Below are 22,765 nucleotides of genomic sequence, written 5' to 3'. Positions count from 1 at the left end.
ACGGAATTTTTTTTTAAACATTTTTTAATTTTAACTTCGGTCAATCTCTATGAAGATATTAGAGATACTCCGTACCTCTTGTGGAACTAGTCTAAACATTTGGTTGACGTTTTCAATTACAAAAATGCTTTGTCATGTACAAGGTCTGTCGCAAAAGAAACAGGACTGTTAAAAAAACAGCAAAAAATTAACATTTTTCAAAAGTTATATTTTTTTATTCAAAGTAGTTTCCTTCGGCTTCGATACAGCGTTTAGCCCGGTCAATTAGCATTTCAAATGAGTGTTTAAGGTCATTTTTCGGAATGCTCTTGAGAATATCGGCCGTCGCCTTTTGGATAGCTGAAATGTCCTGAAACCAGTGTCCTTTCATGGGCAAAAGAAAATTTCCAAATAGGTAAAAATCACAGGGTGACAGATCAGGTGAGTAGGGTGAGCGATTAATGGTTAATAAGGAGTATTTTGTCAAAAAATCAGTGGCAAGCGTCGACCGATGACACGGCGCATTATCGTGCAACAGGCGCCAGGACCCTGCCTCACGGTATTGTGGTCGAGCACGACGAATGCGTGACAAAAGACGCTTCATAACACCAAGGTAAAACACAGCATTAATCGTTTGGCCAGGTGGGACGAACTCTCGGTGTACAATACCCTCGGAATCGTAAAAACAAATCAGCATTGTCTTTATTTTTGATTTCTGAAGACGATCGACCGACCGACTGATCGTCACAGAGATCCTCACGACCTTCCTGGAACCGCTTAAACCACTCATGCACATTACTACGGGGTACGCATTGATCACCATAAACTTTTTTCATCATTTGAAATGTTTCAGTAAACGTTGTCCCAAGTTTAAAACAAAATTTAATAATAGGTTGTCAAAAAAGTCTTGCGGTATTTCCGCTAGTTGGCGCTGAAAGCGTGTAGTTCTAGTTTTATGTCCCATGGGTCATGCTATACCTTTTTGGAAAGCTCATTCCACGCGCTAACAAGTGTTTGATTGATGGTCGTTTGTGAGTTATAGCGTCGCAAACATGGAGCAAAATAAAGAGAAAATACGGCATATTTTACAGTACTACTACGATAAAGGCAAAAATGCATCTCAAGCCGCCAATAAAATTTGTGCAGTTTATGGACCCGATACAGTTTCATTTCCACCGCACAACGATGGTTTCAACGTTTTCGTTCTGGTGTAGAGGTGGTCGATGATGCGCCACACTCCGGAAGGCCTGTCGTCGAAAATTGCGATAAAATCGCTGAATTCGTCGAAAGAGACCTGCGTAGTAGCAGCCGTAGCATCGGTCAAGAGCTGGGCATGAGTCATCAAAAATTCATTTCAATTTCAATAAAAAAAATTCAATAAAAATACCGCAAGACTATTTTGACAACCCATTATTTGTTCTTTGCATTTTACGACCGATGACCAAAAGCTGCTGTCACTTTTTGATCGATAACATCGATTGTAGTTATCCAATTGTCTTAAAATTTTTACGAAATGTCAACAAGAGATCAAACTTTTTATTTCATATACCCACCAATAGGTGGCGCCACCAGAAACAGCTATATTTAAAAGTTCTGTTTCTTTTGCGAAAGACCTTATATTTTATAATGAAATATCTGCTTTCTTTGAAAAAACAAACTTCAAAATAGAAGTCGCCAAAGAGTTGCTAGGCAACGAATTGCAGAGAAGAACATTTTCCAAGCCACCTTTTAATAAAATTTTGCTTATTTTGACTTTCGCTGAACCCACAGATTTGTAATGAGTGCTGGAAACTTGAAGTGAATCAGACTTGCTTGTTTTGATAAAAAAAAGTGCCGTATTTTGTAGGACATTGTGATGGGTTTGCTAAAAAATATAAATTTGTTTGTTACACTTCCTGTAACTTTTTCACTTTTCGGTTTTCAAAAATTAAATTTTATGTGGTGCGTTTTTGCCACTTTTTCTTGCATAACTTTGCCATCTGCCTTTGGCATAGCAATTTATTTTAAAATTCATATTTCTAAAGCATTTCAGTACATTTGCTTATGTACATATGTACATACAGATGTATATGTATGTACATATGTATCTTATCAATTGCTTCTCTTTGCTTTTGGCCTTCAACACGCCCTGCACAACTTCACTGCCACGTTCCGGTAGACGCTAAGATACAGCATTCATTTATTTATTTATTTATTTACTTTTTGTAACTTGTGCTCAAAGTCAAACACTTTGATAATAGCAAAATATAAATATGAGAACTTTCGTAAACACTTTTCGTTTTATTATTAAATTTCTTTGCGGCACTTTCTGGCGATTTGACGTTATTTGCGGCACCTTGTATTCGTTTACTCTTCAACTGCGCGACAGACAAACTAAATTACCGCGCTGTTCTTCAAAGCCGTCGAGGAGGCCGCCTGCAAGTACACCATTCACACACATACACACATGTATGCATGTACATACGTTTGTGGATACTTCAGCTGAGCTCCAGCGCTCAGTGGGTCGACGAGTTCTATCTTTGTTGTAGACAATCGTCGCGGTTCGTGTATTTCTGGTTTGCATGTTTTCCTCATTCAGCTTTATTAATGTCACTTTACCTCTCTGCCTTTACATATGTATCTACATACGCTCATATGCATATGGATATATTTTATACAATTTATTTGTGGATCGTGTTTCTTTATTTATACAATAATTTTATCACTTGTGTGTAGTTCGTCACACATTTGTGAACATGCTTGTTTGTGTTTTTGTAGATAGTGAGGAAGTCAGCTGATTGTGTGCGCGATTTAAAGTGTTGCATGAGAACGCAAAGCGGAGCACAAAATTCCCTGCAGCGATCCATTTAACCGGCATATTTTCGTTCTTTCGCTGAGTAGAAAGCATACATACAAATGTATATACATACATACATATGCGTACGAGATATATATACATATATATCATATATACATATATGTATATCTAAAGTTTCTGTAAGTATTATTTATACTTGTTTGTCCGCTGGGCAAATGGGTAGAAAATGTTTTGTGCCGGTGTGGTCACACTGGTCGTGCAATCAGCAGATTACATACCTACAAACATACAATGCAATAATGTAAATATATATGTATGTATACATATAGAAAATATGATTTGTACCGTAAGTGGTACTGGCCTGAGCCAGGTATCCTGTTGAGATTTATTAGAATTAATTTAAAAAAATTTAATTCCATGAACTGTGGCAACCACTTTTGTATTAAACGGCTCATCGTTTGTTTACTGGTTAGAACACAATGACTCTAGAACTGAAAATTTGACAGGTGAGTACGCTAGAAAAGTACTGAGAAATAAATTACATCACAAACCAATATTTATATCCTGAACTGGGTTATTGAGCTTGCAGCGTAAAAATAATCTTTGTGACGAGTTGAGTCGATTTAGCTATGTCCGTCCATATATAAGCAAGTTGGTGTCTCAGTTTTTGAGATATCGATCAGAAAATGTATATATTTTCTCACCAAGAGCTGCACATTTATCGGAAACACGGTTATCAGTAGACCATGAGTAAAGAAAATATAGCAGACGTAGCTGAGAGGGTACACGGAGACCGTTTAGAGTCTATTCGACGCAGTTCGCAGCAACTGGGACTGACATATCGAATGGATATAGAGCATTTTACGTCGAGATCTTAAATTGAAAGCGTAAAAAGTACAGCTTGTGCAAGAGCTGAAGCCGTTCGACCTCCCCAAGCGACATCACTTTGCTCTATGGGCTCTTGAAAAATTACAAGAATATCCGACGCCTTCGAGCCAAAGTTTGTTCCGGCTCAATGAGTATGTAAACAAGCAAAATTGCCGCTTTAGGACAAAAACAACTTGAAGAGATTCAAGAGTTGCCATTTCTTCCAGAAAAAATAGCGGTATGGTGTGGTTTGTGGGCCAGTGGCATCATCGGTTCATATTTCTTCAAAAAGTGATGCCGGTGAGAACGTAACCGTCAATGGCGGTCGTTATCGCGCCATAATAACCGACTAGTTGCCTGAGAATGAAGCTCGCGATCTTGGCGACAATTGGTTTTAACTAGACGGCACAACTTCCCACACATCGCATCAATCAGTGGATTTATTGAGAGAAACCCTCGGAGAGCAAATAATTTCACGTTTCGGGCCGTTCGGTTGGCCACCAAGATCATGTAATATCATACCGTTAGACTTTTTTCCTGTGGGGACTTGTAAAATCTAAAGTCAATGCGGACAATTCTGCTTCGATTCAGACCTTGGAGCAAGACATCACGCGTGTTATTCGCCAGTTACCTGTCGAAATGCTCGAAGGAGTAATCAAAAATCAGACTTAACGAATGGACTATCTGAGATGTAACCGCGGTCAAGATTTGATAGAGATAATCTTCAAATAATAAAAGTCAAAGGATGTTCTTTCGAATGATAATAAATAAATTTAAAGTGTGAGTGACATTTCTTTAAAAAAGTATGGAACCTCTGCAGCACATTTGTTGGAAACGCCCCCTTTTATCTAGCATACGTTTTCTTTCATTTAATCAAACTGAACGTCGTTTCTATTGCGAATCCAACGTAAATGGAAATTGAGAGGACACCTCATTTCGAAAGGCGAATGTGATAAAACGATTACAATGTGAGGACTCGGTAAGTCTTCACTTTTTTTTTTCAATTTTATTTTCATTTAAAGCAATCGCAAAGACAACAACTTGTTTTAAATTTGAAAAAAGAATTTTTTAGAAAACCATTTTACATACTTATTAAGGAAGATGCAGGAGATGAGATCGTTTATATTGATTTGCTGTTCACTTTCACATGGAAACAATGTTGACAAGTGAGGTGCTACTTAAAGTTAGTGAGTAGAGAAATAACGAATCGAACACGGCTAATACAAACGAGGACACAGATATCAAGTATTGGAAGACTATCGCGATTTCACCTAAGTAAAAGGTTTGTGTTTTTGCTTGTTGTATATTCTAATGCTTTTTTTATTAACTTCGAAGCGTAAGTATCAAACTAAAGAGTGTTGAGAATTATGGGATGTAGAAAAAAGATTCGCTTTTTGTCACTACATATAAAGTTAAGAGAGGTCGAGTCTGAAAATGCCTTTTTGACTAGCTAATCTACTATAAGAAGCTAGCGAAACTTGGTTGGATAATTATCGTACAACCAATCCCGTAGTTTTCTTTGAAAAATATATTCGTTTAGCTTATTAGTTTTCATTCTCTTCACTCTTCTCTTTTTATTCGCATCAGCCGCGCCGAGTTCTGGAAAATTTCCATCCACACGGCGTCGTTGATAGTCAAAAGCGCATAACCACGCACATCAAAGCGCACTTCCGGTCTCTGGGGGATGTTGAATCAAAATATACATGTAGCAAAAATCAGTTTGTATATATATTTTGTGTAAACGCGTTCACATACATACATACAAACACTTCAATTCAATCATTGCGAAAGCGCAAGGCGCAAAATAAACAGAAAAATGCAGAAAATATAATTTATATTTCATGCGGACGACACACAGGACGCCAATAAAAACGCGATTGCAAACAAAAAAGGAAAATTACGTTTTTTATATAATAAATATTATTTAATTTAAATCTTTTTTCATTGCATTCAAGGGGAAAATGCATTTATCGCAAGCCTCGCTTGTCCACTTCGTTTTTTGCTGAGAGCGAAGTGATAAAACTGTTTTGAATATGAAGTGTGTATGTATGTGTGAATATATTTATGTACTATATAGATATGTATGTGTGTATGTATGTAGTTGCGCGCCGCGTGGCAATATTTGCATAAGAAATGCAATCAACTGTGTGCAGCTGCGTAGCGCCACAGAATCTCAGCTGGCAAAAAGTTTGCTACAATATACACACATACACATACATACATATGCATACAACATCGCGTACGTGTTGCCTTCAAGCCAACGCGATAATTGTATGCAAATAGTTAGTGTTAAATATAATGACAGTTCAATGTTGGAATGATTAAATGAAAACACCGAAAACAATATATAAATGTCGGATAAATATGTACTTGCATGTGTGTTTGTATGCGTGTGTTCATTATTGTCGAGTGATTTATGGCTATTGACAAAGGGAAAAGTAAAAATTTAACACTTTTATTAGCAGGCCTTTAATGAAGTCATTAAAACTGTGACAAATTAGCGCTTCAATTAAATGCTAAAGAGTATTAAGCAAACACTTTAGTTGAACGGCATAAATTATTATTGCCGCAAGCGTTTAATGAAAAGTGTCTGTAATCGTATAGCTGTAATTATAGGTACTTGAAGAAGGTTAAAGATACACTTTAATCGAAAATAATGCTTTTAAACTAGCCAAAGCGAATAGTTTGAGAGAAAGAGTGAGTTTGACAAAAATGTGCAAAGTCAGCTTGGAAAATATTCCCACTGAGGCGATCTTTCCAACGAATAAAAACGAGGGTGTATTGGAGTTAGACTAGATTAGGACTCCTGATGGACCGATATTGTGAATTCATCTATACCCAGTCCAACCCAAGTCAGGTATAGGTCTGATTGTGCTGTTGTTGGAATGTAGTGCAGAGGATAACTGATTTGCTGATGGCGAAAAGACACTTCGTATGTTAAGGTCGAAAGTAATAGAATGTTTTTCCTGTGTATGCAGACTTAGGTTCCTATAGGTGTGGAATCTGTAGGAATCTGATAAATTAAAAAGAAGATAATGAAGAGTTTTCATGATATGTGACCTGGTCTACGAAAAGGGGGCTTAGGTGTCAAAAAAAAGGAGAACAATTAATGAGATAACGAGAAACTGACGATTATTTTTAACAGCTTTTCCGTTAGCCCCCTTTTCGTAGACCAGGTCACATATTATTATTAGAACAGCAAAGATTCAAGCTACAGCGAAAAGCTCCTTTGACTAGACACTAGTGGAAGGAAAACGGGGGCAACGACGCTCAGACATCCAATGGAAGGACCAAGTTCTGCTCTGGGGTGTACAACTGTTGTCCGAATAATGTAGAACTTACCCAAAAAAAGTTAAATTTGTACACCCTGAACAGGGTATAAGTTTGTAACACCCAGAAATAAGTGTCGAAGATCCTATAAAATATATACATATATCAAATATATATGATCAGTACATACATATGTTGAGCTGAATCGATTTAGCCATGTCCGTCTGTATATATACGAACTAGTCCCTCAGTTTTTAAGATATCGTTTTGCTAACGTCATTTTCTCTTCAAAAAGCTGCTCATTTGTCGGAACGGCCGATATCGGACCACTATAACATATAGCTGCCATATAAACTGAACGGTCGGAATTATGTTCTTGTATGGAAAACTTTTGCATTTGACAAGATATATTCACGAAATTTGGTATGAGTTATTGAAATAATGTAATATCGGAAGAAATTGATCAGATCGGCTCACCGTAGCATACAGCTGGCATACAAACCGAACGATCGGAATCAAGGGCTTGTATGAAAAACTTTCGCATTTGACGTGGTATCTTCACGAAATTTGACATGGATTACTGCTTAAGGTAACAATATAATCTCCTGTGAAGGGTATATTAGCTTCGGTGCAGCCGAAGTTAACGTTTTTTCTTGTTTATGGCTAACAAAACATGTCACTTGATTAAAATTTATTCCAAGAGTAGTCTAAATAAATTCTAATTTAAAGAAATAGCAAATACGGCGGTGAATCTGCTTTCGGAGAAAATTATTCGAGCTGCAGAACTAAATAGAGCAGGTACGATCTTCTTTAAGAGCATACAACTGTTGGCGTACGTCGATGACATCGATGTCATTGGCCTCAACAACCGCGCCGTTAGTTCTGCTTTCTCCAGGTTGGAAAAAGAAGCAAAGCAAATGGGTCTGGTAGTGAACGACAGCAAGACGAAATTTCTTCTGTCATCAAACAAACAGTCGTCACACACGCGACTAGGCTCGCACGTCTGTGTTGACAGTCATAACTTCGAAGTCGATCTATCTTGGAACCAGTATCAACATCAACAATAATGTGAGCCTCGAAATCCAACGCAGAGTAACTCTTCCAACAGGTGCTACTTCGGACTAAGTAGGCAAGTGAGAAGTAAAGTCCTCTCTCGACAAACAAAACACAAACTCTATAAGTTAATCACTATTCCTGTCCTTCTATATAAGGCAGACGCATGCTCGATGACAAAACATCTGATGAGTCCACGTTACGAGTTTTTGAGAGAAAGGTTTCGCGGAAATTTGTGGTCAATTGCGTTTTGGCCATGGCGAATATCGCATTCGATAGAACGATGAGCTGTACGTGATTGACATGGTTCAGCGCATTAAAAAGTCTTGTCGTCCGAATGGACGAAAACACTCCAGATTTGAAAGTATTCGACGCAATACCCGCCGGGGGAAGCAGAGGAAGAGGAAGACTTACACTCCGTTGGAAGGACCAGGTGGAGAAGGACCTGGCTTCGCTTGGAATATCCAATTGGTGCCACATAGCAAAAAGGAGAAACAACTAGCGCGCTGTTGTTAACTCACCAGTAAAGAAGAAGAAGAATAAGATTACCCATACTGACATAAACGATGGCGCACCCTATATTTATTTGCTAAAGCGTTCTTTGCAATAGTTCGTAGGTAGACCTGTATATATGTATTCTCCTTTCTTCCTTCTTTATAACACCACAAATAGAATTTAAAATTGTACATTTATTGCAATAAGTCGTTAGGTTTAGCTAATGTTGTAAGTGTCTAACCAAGAGCTGTGCCATAACCTAGAAATGATTGATGGTTTGAGGAGGAAAAATAAGGCAGGATTTAAGCTCACAGCTGTAAAAAATCGAAAAACACAACATCCGAGTTAATAATTATGTGGCTATCACGTATATATAGACACATATGTATGTATGTACGGAAATACATTAGAGTGGGTCGATTTTTTTTATCTACATATAAAACGCGTTTGCGGGATATACGAGTATTTTACGGACCATTCGGAACAACTTTTTAAGAAGACTACGGGCAAAAGAGCGTTTTCCTGCAAGCGACAAAAAATCTGATAAATCCGTTGTATGAGAGATATGTAATATAGTTATCCCATCTGACCGATTTCGACTTATTAAATTTCATCCGGATATCTTAAAAACTGACGAATAAATTTTGTTATTCCTTAAAAATCTTCGCCTTCAAAACCGCTGGCGCGAAACCGCTTTCAGACCCTTAGTCCCTTAGGCACAGCTGTTACGAATGGTGCGTAGAACCGCAAATCGACCCCCTCTATTATGCATAATACTATGTATGTATGTACTTTTATATGTATGTAAGTAAGCGTTCGCCCAAGCTAATTTTAGCTTATGCCACAAACTATTACTTGCTCGCTGTTAATTTCATAAAATGATGCTAATTTTTGCACCATTCTTTAAGCCATTAATTTTCTTCAGCTATTATTATTCGTAACTTTTACTTTGCCAAAGTTTTTTGCTTTTTTGAGACTCGTGAGAATTGAAAGAGCGGAAGCTAAGGCATTGGAAAAGCTGAGAATATATATAGCCTTATATCTAGACACATGAATATATATAGTACATGTGTAGATACATAGACTACATATGTACATACATATGTACATACAATAATCTACACTAATTTTAGAGCAAATAATATGAAAGCTGAAAAGCTGCTGTATGCCATAGTCAGTAAGTATTTGTTTTATTTACATATATACCTACAAGGGATTGCACATATGTATGTATGTGTATATGTACTTAAATTCTTATACATAACATTTTATGATTGCCGTTTTCGGTGCCACATCGTTGACATAAATAATAATGAAAACAATATTATCTATATCACAGCGGCCAAAAAATGAGTTATGGCTCACTTTAGTTGCATGGGAATAACGGTAATAAAACTTCGAATTGTTGGATCGCAAGTAAATAAATAGCATACGGTATGGCTGATTGGCCTGCTGCAGGAGTATTTAGGGTGGAGATAAGCCGTCTGCTACATATAATATAATTTATAGCGCTAAAAAAAAATTATTGAAAAAAACTTTTATTGTGAAGAAATTCCCGGGCGAGTTAATTGGCAGCGTTTATGGAGAGAGCGTTTATACTTCGGAAAAGTAGTTACCAAAATATTTTAATTTGTGGAACAAAAAAAATTAATCAACTCTTTCCTTTCGATTGCTTAATCCACTTGACTAGTTCGAACAAAAACCATTAAGCTCTGTTTTTTGAAAGACCTTTGCGTATTATTTATTAAAATTTGAAATTACTGATTATAGAGAAAATTATTAATCTATAAATCGATTTAGTGTTATTTTTCAAAGAATAGCATTTTCATAAAATTTGTGCATGATAATTTTTCAAAATATTTCAAGTTTATATTACGTCAACATATTGAAAGAAAAGTAAAATTTTTGAGCTGAGCTTTAAACTTTTTGAACTTTAATGTTACCAGAAGAAGTCGGCAGCTAAGATTTGTACTCCTAAGCAGAATATTAATTTCATCTTCCAGTGAAAAGAAAGTGTGCAATATTGGCTTCGAGAAGCTCGATTAAATTAAGATAATTCTTATCAGTTGACACCTACAATATACATATCGTCACCTGAAATGCAAAATAACGTAACAACATTTTCGGAAATTTACAGTGGCATGATATTTTCTTGTATTAATATATGTATGTAAGTAGGCTGATGGAAAGACAAATTGCATGAATTAGTGTGGGCAACTACAACAAGAACAGCAATTTGAAATTCTTTAGAAATTGTTCAGGATTGATTTGTATATTAATTTTAATAGAAATTATCGAAGTTTAAAAATTAATTCATCAGACTTAATTTCGATAAATATCGTTAATAGTAATCGAAATCAGCTTTCATTAATTATTTTTTTCAGTAGCTTTAAATATATTCTTGAAATTTAAAATCTAATAAAGAGTGTTCAGGATTTTTTTTAAACTTATTCGAATTTTAATTATCGAAATTTGAAAATCGATAAAGCCGATTGAAATTCGATAACTTTCGATAAATGTACTCGAAATTGATTTTCTGGTAGTTTCAATGTATTGTGTTGTATAGTTGAAATATATTGCGCACTGCAAGTGCGAATATTCAAACTAAAGCTTCAAAAAGTATTAAAACGCATTTTGAATTCCCGCGATTCCTGATAGTACAATCAATATATTTGTTTTCGAAAATCGGTAATTATTTTTTAAAGTAATAAATAATATTCGAAAATCACTAAAAAATATTTTAAAATTGTGTTCACTTCTATATATGTATGTATGTCGTTTAGCGATTATTTTAGAAACACCTCAGCTTAGGGTTGCCAAGCCAAGATAGTGAATTATAACGGTACATTACTAACCAGCGGTTTCCAAATAATTATAAATTGAAAGATTAAGTATTTATATATTATTGCTGTTTATTCACACCCCTGCATACCCGTAGAAGGTGCAGCTTTAGAAATAAATTTCTAATAAAAACATTCAAAAGAGTGGAAAAAGAGTTAGGTGAAGGTTTCAATAATATTGTTGGATAGTGTTTGTACACTAGCAGCAACAGCCGAGTTCTGGGTGCTACATGGCGTATACGTTATCTGCGCGGAATTCTATATATTAGCACACTCTTTCACATACATATATACATAAGTGTATCAGTAATTGACGTTTTCAAATTTAAAGTACAAAAATGTGTCGTCTGACCATTAAAACTCAAGTGTTTATTGTTTATCGATGGCTATAAATTGTGGCGGCAAATACAAACATACATTTCTACGATACATATATCTCGTATTTTCTTTTTGTGTACGAATTTCAGCAACAGTCAGTGCTGTTTATACTCATAACGCGTAAATATGTCAGACTACTTGGCTATTTGTTGCCACTTATTTGCACTTTTTCACTTTTTCGATTATTTTCCCTCGCTTTCATGATTACAGTTGCTTTCAGTATTTGCCATAAAAAATGTTGATTTTGTAGAAACAGGCAGGTAAACATCTATAACATATAAACAACATAAAAGTCAACAAAAATTTTGAAAAGTATACGACCGCAAGCAAAAAATGGTAATAAATAAAAAAAATGTTTAAAGAAAAACCGCAAAGCAGTAGCAGACAGTCTTGAAACGCGATAATATTAGCGCAAAGTTACTTGTTATTTTTGTTTTTGTGTGTTTTGTTTTCGTTTTGCATTTTTGCTTACTCCCCGTTTTGCTCGAGTTTTTACTTTTTTACGATATTTGCTGTGCAAACTGACGCGAACGCGCAGAATTTGTTGTTTGAGTTTTGTGATGTGCTTATTAGCTACACATTACCGTAGCTATTCTATGTATTTTGTTGGTATATAAATTACAACAACAATTTACAACGTTAGTATATTGTTTTTTCAAACAATAATTGTTGGTTTGATTGAATGTATGTGGACTGACTGCAGAGGAAGCACCCAACTGTTCTGAAGTCTGACTATCTAGACTTTCACTTTTCATTTGCATAAGCTAAACTTATTTTAGTCATGTTAGTTTTAAGAAACTTAGCTCTATGCAAAATTTCAAATAATAATTGGTTGTCTTGCGAGGTTTTAGAGCGCTTGAACTACTTTTGCCGGTCTATGCAAGCTAATTCACTTCATTCGCATGGTACGAGTATCTGCTCTAGACTACTTGCCCTGAACTGCTGTTGAATCTGCAAAGATTAGCATTAATGTAAATTTCGTGGAATCCTTCAGATTACTTTCAGCACAAAGCTCGATAGAAAACGCGTATAAAAATGTTGTGATCTGAGTTTGGGGGCTAATAGCAGAAACAGCGAATTCCGCTTCTCCCTTCCTTAGCTACCGCCCGTAGTGAACAAAATTTGTGAAAAGTTGAGCCATTCTTTTTTGTTTTCATTTGAACAATATTGCCATTGCTCAATACGCATATACAGTTTTGTACACATCTAAGTTTTCAATAACAATTTTTCATAATAAAAACATTTATAAAAAATAACATTCGACTCTGATTTTTAGTTAGTTTAAGACAATTTTTATAATTACTACAGTATATCGAGACTGGCAACCCTGCCTTGTGAGAGAGCAATCAGCTGACTCGTGGGAAATTCTACGGTATCGTTCGGTAAAGCCGGCGTTAGAAGCGGTGTTGACTAATCATTTATATTACATTGCGCTCTCATAAGATAGGTCGTATCAGCTGATTCGGGCTGCTGGTTTACGTTGTTTGCTGTTTCTGCTATAACTCTTCATTTTGGCAAGCAGACATCGAGGTGTTACAGGTGTTTGTGTACTCCAGTTTAGATCGCCAAAACCAGTTATAGACTAGTTACATTAAAGTAAAGTTAAAGCATCTTTCGGATATTTCCCAACACGGGTTTATTCAAATTGACACCAATTTTGCGAAATTGAATTACAAACCTTAAGAGGGGTCTACTAATATCACGATTTCTCATTAGGCTGTGAGACTTTTTCGCAGTAAAGAAGTTCTTGTTTCACCGTGATAACTTTTTTCGAAATTATTGACAGCGATTTAGCTTCCTAGCCATTTGAGGCTATAATCCGACTGAGTCAATGTATTACTCCGAATATGTCACCTCAGAGTACTTTTTAATACGACTTTTTGGAGTCCAAAGTAAATGTAGTGGTTTTTTCTATAACTAGAAGATATTCTACAAATTAATGGAAAGGCTTGATTTCATAAATTTAACCACTGGAAAGTATTGGGTTTCAAAAAGGGTAAGAATGGATTGACTTAAAAGCGTTTTTGTTTTTTTAATTTTTACGAAACATATCATTTTATTAAAGAAGTTTAATAACTATTAGGTTTTCCCTAACAGATTACTGTACATATGTATTATATAAATAGTTGACAAACACATACAGATGTAAAAATATATGTCAGTAAAAATGTAAGAAAAGTTTAATACTGAAATCCCCCCGAAGAATCCAGCTGCTAAAGGCAATTGAACAACTTCTCAGAAAATTTTAAACTGGAATTCACTGCGAGTCAAGTAGCCACTCAGTTTTGCTGAAAATGATTCGAGACATGTTTGGCTAAAGCGGTTTTTAGACAAGTCAAGTAAAATTACACAAGAAATTGGTGATTTTGCTTGGTGCGAATGCGTGAAGCCGCGCGAATTTCTAGAAAAAAAGTTCTGAAAAAATACGAATACGCGCTTGGGATCTCGGAAAATATGATGCTGTATGTATGTACTTGAATTACTGAATTACATAACTGTTATCTAAGCAATGTCAACAACCTCAAATAAGTACGCTTGGCAACAGCTGTCAATGCTTTATGTCACAATTGGTTGTGTTATTACTGTTTTTATCGCTAGACTAACATCTAGAGATGCAAAGTGGTACTTATAGTGAAACAATTGCAAAAATTATATATATGTATGTATATATGTATATTTATATATAAACATTTCGTTTATTGTCGCTTAATTGCAGGCCTAATTCATTGCTAACGACAACAAAAGCTGAAATAAAAAAAAAATAATATGTTAGAACTTCAATACTCTGCCAGTGCCGAATTTCGGTTATCAATGCTTGTACGAGTATGACCCACTTTTTTTTATCAATAACACACTTTTCCGGACAGCTTCTATACCCAGAAAAATATATTTATGTAAGTCCCGATAATGAAAGTCAGCGGCGCTGTGAATTTGTTTATAATAGTGTAGAGCTTTTAAGAAAAAATCGATATATTGTTGCTGAAATCGATAGTTGTAAAAATTTATTGATAACGTTACCACATTTTTCTTGCTCATTAATCGAAAAAATTCTTTTTTTTCATAAAAGTAAAAATTTCGTTAACCGTAATAAGACATTTATCGACATTAAAATTAAGATATCGATCACTTTAGATTAGATTAGAAACTTTTAATAAAAAGTAAAGGCGCTGTGAAGTTGTTTATCACAATTTGTAGTAGAACTTTACGAAAATCAATAATTATAACTATAAAAGAACAATAATGCTGAAAACATTAATTTTTCAATACATTTTTTATCATAGAAATTAGTTTTCGATAACTAAATAAATTATTTATAAATATCAAAATTAAGATTTTCAAAAATATAAGATTCCAATAAAATTTTAATGAAAATTAGATGAGCTATGAATTTGTTCGTCATGGATATATTGCTACTTAAATCGATATTTATAAAAAAAGTTATAAAAAAATATCGATGCAAAATAATATTTTTCTTAAAAACGAAAATACAAATTCTCCGACATAATTCTCTTTTGTCATTGATAATTGCACTTCGATATACGAAATAAAATATTTATCGATGTTAAAATTTAGACTATCGATGATTAGAAATTTCGATAAATTTATAATGAAATATAGAAGCGAAATGAATTTGCTTTTAACAAACCGTGATAGATATTTTCATCGATATCTACGATCGATATTGCCACTGAAATCCATAGTTATAAATATCTATCAATAACTATAACACATTTTCCCACCAAAATGATTTTTATTTTAGTAATAAATATTTTGATGACTAAAATACACTTTTTATCGATAAAAGAATTAAGATTATCGGTCATTTTAGATTCCGCTAAATTTTATTCGAAATTCAGAGCATTTCATTTATTTTTGTGGTTGGCTCAAATTTAAAAAGTGATAAGCCTGCCACCTATTTGAAATATATTTGGCAAAATTCCGATTTATAAACTCCAATTTCCGTCCCCTGAAAGTCATTGATTACTGTAATTTTCATGAAGTACACACTGTCCACTGAAAAACATTGTTGTTGCTCACTTCTGATTCTACATACGAAATTGCCAAAGAGATGTACTCTCGCCCACTTTTAATTACAACAACTACTCTAGCAATTAGTAAAAACGACAACAGCTGCTCATAATTCTTTAGAATTGCTGATAGCCAACTCAAATATTTATTGTTTGCCGCCAAACAGCGCCATATGCTGCGTACACGGTTGCATTCGAGGTACACGTGCTGTCGTACTCGCGTTCCCATCTCAATTCGATCGTTCCTGCGTTCATTAATTGAGGTGTACGATGATGCAGGCGGCGTGCAATGCTCGTAAGCACTTATTGTTTACAATTACTCGCATGCACTTGAGTTGTTGCTGCCCTCGCCAACAATATATTGCTGCTGCCGGTGCTTCTGCTGCCTTCATTATCATATGAGTCGCTTCGCTCGGTTTATGGTAGGTGAGTTCGCAGTGCAAATATTTTCATAAATAGTAACGGTAAGTGCCCACAAAGTGATTCATTTGGTTCTTATCTTAATTAATATTGATTTGTTTTGTTCGGGCGGAAAGCTGCATCTTTTTATTGTGGTTCATGTGGGAGTTCGTTACTATTTACAATTACATGCCATTACTTTAACGTATCTACATTTAAAGTGCATTGCAATTGAAGAAATTTATTTATTCATGCATTTGGGAATGGAATTTTTCCGGGACATCGTGGAAATAAAATAAGACAGATTAATTATTCGTTCGATGTTGATTGCAATATAAATTGATTGTTATTAATCGAAGTTATGTGCAGAAGATACTTAAACGCTGTTTGCATATTTTAGGAATGTGATTATATATGTAATAAAAATTATTATTTTTCAATATATACATACATGCTTTTTAGGAAAGGAGTTGTAGTAAGCTTTTGTGATCTTTATGTACAGGCTTTCGGTGATATTAACTGATAGTCAACATATCAATAAAATAAAAGAATTGATGCTAGAGAATTGACCATTAACAGTTAGAGATCTTATTGGCACTGTTAGAATATCGGAAGGATCAGTGAAAACCAGTTTGAAAGTTCATTTGGGTTTAAGAAGAGTAAAAGAACGAGAAATTTCTGGCCAACAGCATCACGTTATCGTTTGTGCAACAATACTTCTCGATTACCAGGATGTCATGAAACGTAATACTACTGGCAATGAGTCTTGGATCTTTGCTCTCGACCCGGAAACAGACGATTAATCGGCCGAATATTGTGGCAATGGTGAGCCGACGCCGAAAAAACCTCGTCAAAGCAAAACAAAAATCAAGGTTATGTTGACAGTTTTCTTCGATTATTGAGGTGTGGTGTACTCCTAATTTCTTTTGACCGATCAAACTGTCAACAAGGAATACTATTTGAGTGTTATTCATACGAAGCTATTCGAAAAAAGAGGCCAGAATTAAGGGCCGACAACTCTTGGTTTTCGCACCATGATAACGCACGGTCGAATACAGCATTGATTCTTCGCGAGTTTTTCGGCAAATTTTCAACCAATAACGTGCCGTAACCATTGTATTCGCCTGACTTAACTTCGGTTGACTTCTGGCTATTCAAATTCAAACGATTGCTCCGGGGAAACCGTTTTCAGTCAATTGAAGCCGTTAAACGTGAATCGCTACGCCCATTAAAGGCTATTTCGGAAATTGACTTAAACAACTGTTTCGAAGATTGGAAAAAACGTTAACACAAGTGTATTGGGGCCAAATATTACTTTAAGGGAGACGACATAGTGTTTGAAGAATAAATTAATAATTTTAAAATTAGGCAGAAAATCTCACTATTTTTTGCTCATAGTGGCACATTTATAAGAATTTATTTCTAATTTTTTTGAAACGAAGTTACAAATTTTATAAATTTCGTTGTTAATGTATAAATAGTCAGGCAAAGCGTGGAAAGTTGTATGTGAATTGACCGTAATTTTAGATCAATTTTGACAAGTTGTTTGTGTGATCAACTTGAAAGCAAGTTCTGGATTGTGTAACTGCAGCGTTATCGGGGCGGAACTCAGTGCAGATCAAATTTCCGGCTTTGTGGATATACATATGTAAATGCTTTGAAAGATGCTTAAAATTTTTTGCTACTTTTTACCAATCATATTTCACTTAATTGATATTGTCATTGTAATTTACCATTTTAAGGGTTTGTGTTTGCTTGCTCGTTTAGAAGCTAATAGTACTATTATTTATATATTAATTATTATTACAAACATTATTATTATTATTATTATTATTTTTATAGTTTAATATCATTTTTAATTCTTTATCGTTTATATTACTGTTATTATTATTACTCCACAAATTTAATATAATTCGTCATTTCGTTTTATTGGCGCTTAATAAATTTTATGAAATTGCTTGGAAGCCTTGAATGAATTGTGTTTTTCCAATTAAGTTAATTTTATGCGAATAATATCAATTTTGTATGGAAGCTGTGTCACGATTATTGTGGAACAAATTAATTGATATTAATTTATTTTGCAAATTAGTATTCATTTATGTATTTTGCTACAAATTACTTAATTATGAAATTAATTTTATGCGCCAAATAACGCATGAACCTAGAAGATGAAATTTATATGCATATTTAAGTATCTTGTGTGACTTAAAAGATTGCGCAAAGCTAGCAAATACCGTTACACTTGAATGATTAGCACATTGTGTGGCTAACTGTAATAGTTGGATAAGGTCAATAATCATGATACGTACATATTGTAAGCCAACATATGTACATACAATAAATGATTAAATTAGTGAAAACCAAATTAATATATGTATGTATGTATGTATATAAATATATGCATATTTAAATGCGCAGAAGAGCCGGTTTGCACTGAGTTCTGATTACATCTTACAACAATGAACTTGTTAATTGAAAAATGCCTTCAAGAGATAAAGGAAGATATGTATGTATATAACAGTACATACCTACAGATTTTAATAAATATAGAAAGATATTCATATATAAATAGTTTCACTTGAGTAATTAGTTGAATTGACTGTTTGACAGCCGTTACCTTTATCATTTAAATTTCCATAAATAATGACAGACAAGAAAGCAAATAATCCAACCGAGACGCCGCATGGAAGACTAAAGGGTTTTTCAATAGGTACGCTACAAAAGTAGACCAATAGGGACAGCAGACCACGCCACTTTTTTCCCGCTCTTTCGGCATTTCTTTTCAGTAAGGTATGCCTGGCTGTGAACGAGGGCAAAGCGAAATATCTCCTGTCATCAAACAAACAGTTGTCGCACTCGCGACTAGGCACTCACGTCACTGTTGAGAGTCATAACTTTGAAGTTGTAGATAATTTCGTCTATCTTGGAACCAACGTAAACACCACCAACAATGTCAGCCTGGAAATCCAACGCAGGATTGCTCTTGCCAACACGTGCTACTTCGGATTGAGTAGGCAATTGAAAAGTAAAGTCCTCTCTCGAAGAACAAAAGCTAAACTCGTATAAGTCGCTCATAATTCCCGTCCTGCTATATGGTGCAGAGGCTTGGGCGATGACAGCAACCGATGAGTCGACGTTACGAGTTTTCGAGAGAAAAATTCTGCGAAACATTTACGGTCTTTTGCGCATTGGTTACGGCGAATATCGCATTCGATGGAACCATGAGCTGTACGAGATATACGACGACATCGACATAGTTCAGCGAATTAAAAGACAGCGGCTACGCTGGCTAGGTCATGTTGTCCGGATGGATGAAAACACTCCAGCTCTGAAAGTATTCGGAGCAATACGCGCCGGGGGAAGCAGAGGAAGAGGAAGACCTCCACTCCGTTGGAAGGACCAAGTGGAGAAGACCTGGCTTCGCTTGGAATATCCAGTTGGCGCCACGTAGCGAAAAGAAGAAACGACTGGCGCGCTGTTGTTAACTCGGCTATAATCGCGTAAGCGGTGTCTACGAGAATTAAGAAGAAGAAGAAGGTTTGCCATTTCATCATGGAAAGATATACGAACTAACAATGGGTCGAAATTATTAAAATCTACTGCAGAAATTCTGAGTCAGTGGCTTCAACTTTAAGAGCGGGTTTATCAATAATAAGAGCGACACAAAGTTTTTTTGTTTAATAAGTTTGCGATTACATGGGGCAACTTTAGTTGCTAATTCTCGGGCGATTCTCTTTTGCTGTCGCCCATTACCTTCACACGAGCAACTTGTGTTGCGCAACTCTGTTCGAGTTTTTTTCTCATTCTCTTTCACTTTACTTTAACCCATTGTCGTTTCTTTTTCCTTGTAGGTATTTGGGCCACTCTATCACATTTATTAATCAGCTCTGTCAATTAAGAAATACATTTTATTTATTAAAACAAAGATATATCACCCTTTTTACTATCGTCTGAATCAATTTGTATGGCTTCCTCCATTCATTTCACAATATCTTTAATTAATTCGATTTTTTCATCATACTCCATTTTCTAAAATATTTATATTATATTATGTATATTTGTATACATATTTGCAAATTACTTACCAAAAGATGAAATTAAATTTTTTAAATATATTCAAAATATTAATTTCAAAAAAATATACGCAAATGCAACTATATACTACGAAAGAAAGAACACGAATGCCGAAAAACGTCGCAGCGAACTGCTACGAATAAGAACACAAAGCGAGTTGCTGAATACTGGAAACTCGGCGCGATTCTCCTCTCCTCGTCGCCCCCTCGCCTATAAACTAAGAGTTGCCGCAACAAAAGTTGCCGTGTGTGATAAGGCTCTAAAACAAAAACTGTTTGCGATATATTTGAAATTATTTACTCCTGTGAGAGTACATTCGTACGTACTCCATGAGTATCCATTGCATTACGAGAAAAATACAGTTTGGTGCAGTTTATGGGCCGACGGCGTCATTGGACCGTACTTCTTCCATTCCAAGTCACACAGCAAATGTCACAATCGATTTATTGAAAACGAAGTTTGGTGAACGTGTTATCTCATGAAATGGTCCAGTCAATTTGCCGCCACGGTCGTGCGTTTTGACGCCGTTAGACTATTTCTTGTGGGGCTACGTTAAGTCTATGGTGTATGCCAACAAGCCAGCGACAATTGATGAACTTCGTAAGAATATCGAACGTGAAATTGCAGCATTATCGGCCCATTTATGTTTGAAAACCTTCGAAATTTGGGTTCAGCGTCTGGACTTCTGTTAGTAAGAATTTCATTGATATCCCAAACCATTTTTATTTTTTTTGTAAACTTTTGTAGCGCTCTTATTGAAAACCCCTTTACAAACAATGCTACCTCTCAACCATCAAAGAAAATAAGTGAAAAATCAAGGTACTTTTCTTACAAATGTCAAATTTAAAGTTGTTTAAGAAATATCTACAAGGCATAGTTGTACTAGAGTGACGGATTCCTACTATATGTATGTGAAGCGCTTCCAACACTGTTTAGTTGACCAACGTTCTTTGTTCTCTTACCTGAGAACATCTTTAATACACTGATTTAAAATATAAAATGGGTCTTTATCCGATATGTCGGAAATATGTATAGAATAAAACGTAATCTGAAACTTAGTTCTTAATATAGCGATGCAATATCTTCCCTTATAATTATGTACTGATAGAAGTTAGAACCTAACGCGCACTTTAACCAACTCATTTAATGATTCGAGGCTAAAGCCTCGACGACCGAAGTTATAGTAATGCTGGAAAAGTTCCCTCAACTATCTTTGAGAATACCGTCAAGTTGACAGACCTTAGTATAAGCTCGTGAGACGATCACACTTAAAAGATTATAGGCCCATTCGGACCCTGGAAGTATTTCTGAAGATGAATTTGGTTGTTGATGAGGGTAAAACGGTGTATTATTATGTAATAATTCATACCGGGCGTCTTAAATATGTATGTATTCTGTTAGTATTTGTTGGTGTGTGCTTTGCCATCAGATATTTTTTAGTTAACATTTTTTTTGTTTTTTGATTAATCAAACATTCGGGGAGTTCATAATGTTGACTTTTGGGGATTAATGTGTAGTTTTACGACTTAATTAAAACTTTGTCGTACCGAAATTTTAGCATTTAAGTGTTAAATCTTGTAAAACGTAAACGATTCGATTCAAATTTAAAAAGTTGAAAAATTTTGAGTAAAGAAAATATTCATAACGATCTCTACGGAGTACAGTAATTTACGAACGACATTTACGGGTTTCCTTTGTGCTCGTACAATTCGTATTTTTAGCATTTCCGAACACACAAAAACAAAAATACTGTGACACCCATTTGTGTGATGAGGAGAAATGTCATAAGTGAAACTAAAAGAAAGATGATATTCAATTATGCAACCACAACCGACATACCCATATAAAGAGGTGTGGCACAACCTCAAGCTCACATGCATTTCATGTCATAACACGACTTAATATACCACAAAAAGTTGCATCCAAAAGTAAAAAAGCGGGAACCGAAGTCGCTAAAGTGCAAAAATACTGGTTCTTTCGCATTTCTTCTTAACCTTCCTGGAATAAAATGCATTCGCCGCCAACCGCATGCTGGTTATTCCCACGTACGAAATATATGCCCACTCACGAAGCTACGCACATTTTTTAACACATTCGATTAAACACGTGCAATTATTTATTTTTCTTTTTGCACTCGGCAGCATCGCTCCGCACAAGTTAATATTTGTTAGTCATTCATGTGTGTGGATCTGCCTTCAAGCCAGTGAAGAGCAGTATTTAAATATAGCTGAACCCGGTTAGAGTCCCTTAAGAGGTTATTTGCACAAAACAGGCACAAAGATAAGAACAACTACAAAAATAATTAGAGTAAAAGTTAACAGTATGGCATTCCAGTACACTTCGTTCGGTAATTCCGACAGCGCATGCCGTTATTAGCCTTGCGACAACACATTTCTTGGTTATTTTCTATAAAAGTAAGAACACGTTGCGCAACAAACTCGAGTTTAGGATTTTGTGTTAAAGATTATATCGGAGTTGTTTTGTCTATTTACATATGAATTTAACGGTACCGTGTTGAATTTTGGATTTTTTGCATCTCTCAAAATCTGTGAGTTAAAATAATTTTGTTTTATACATACATACAT

The 22,765-nt window shown here is 35.1% G+C and overlaps 1 protein-coding gene across 11 annotated transcripts in view; it reads right to left on the bottom strand.

Annotated features, from left to right (window-relative positions):
• Positions 1-22,765, bottom strand: part of LOC120773898 (TLD domain-containing protein 2) — a 275,286-nt gene that overhangs the window by 133,502 nt on the left and 119,019 nt on the right. The gene's annotated exons all lie outside the window — the stretch shown is intronic.

This window comes from Bactrocera tryoni, chromosome 1, assembly GCF_016617805.1.
Source record: "Bactrocera tryoni isolate S06 chromosome 1, CSIRO_BtryS06_freeze2, whole genome shotgun sequence".
Classification (NCBI taxonomy): Eukaryota; Metazoa; Arthropoda; class Insecta; order Diptera; family Tephritidae; genus Bactrocera; species Bactrocera tryoni.
This window is presented reverse-complemented; position numbering and strand designations above follow the sequence as displayed.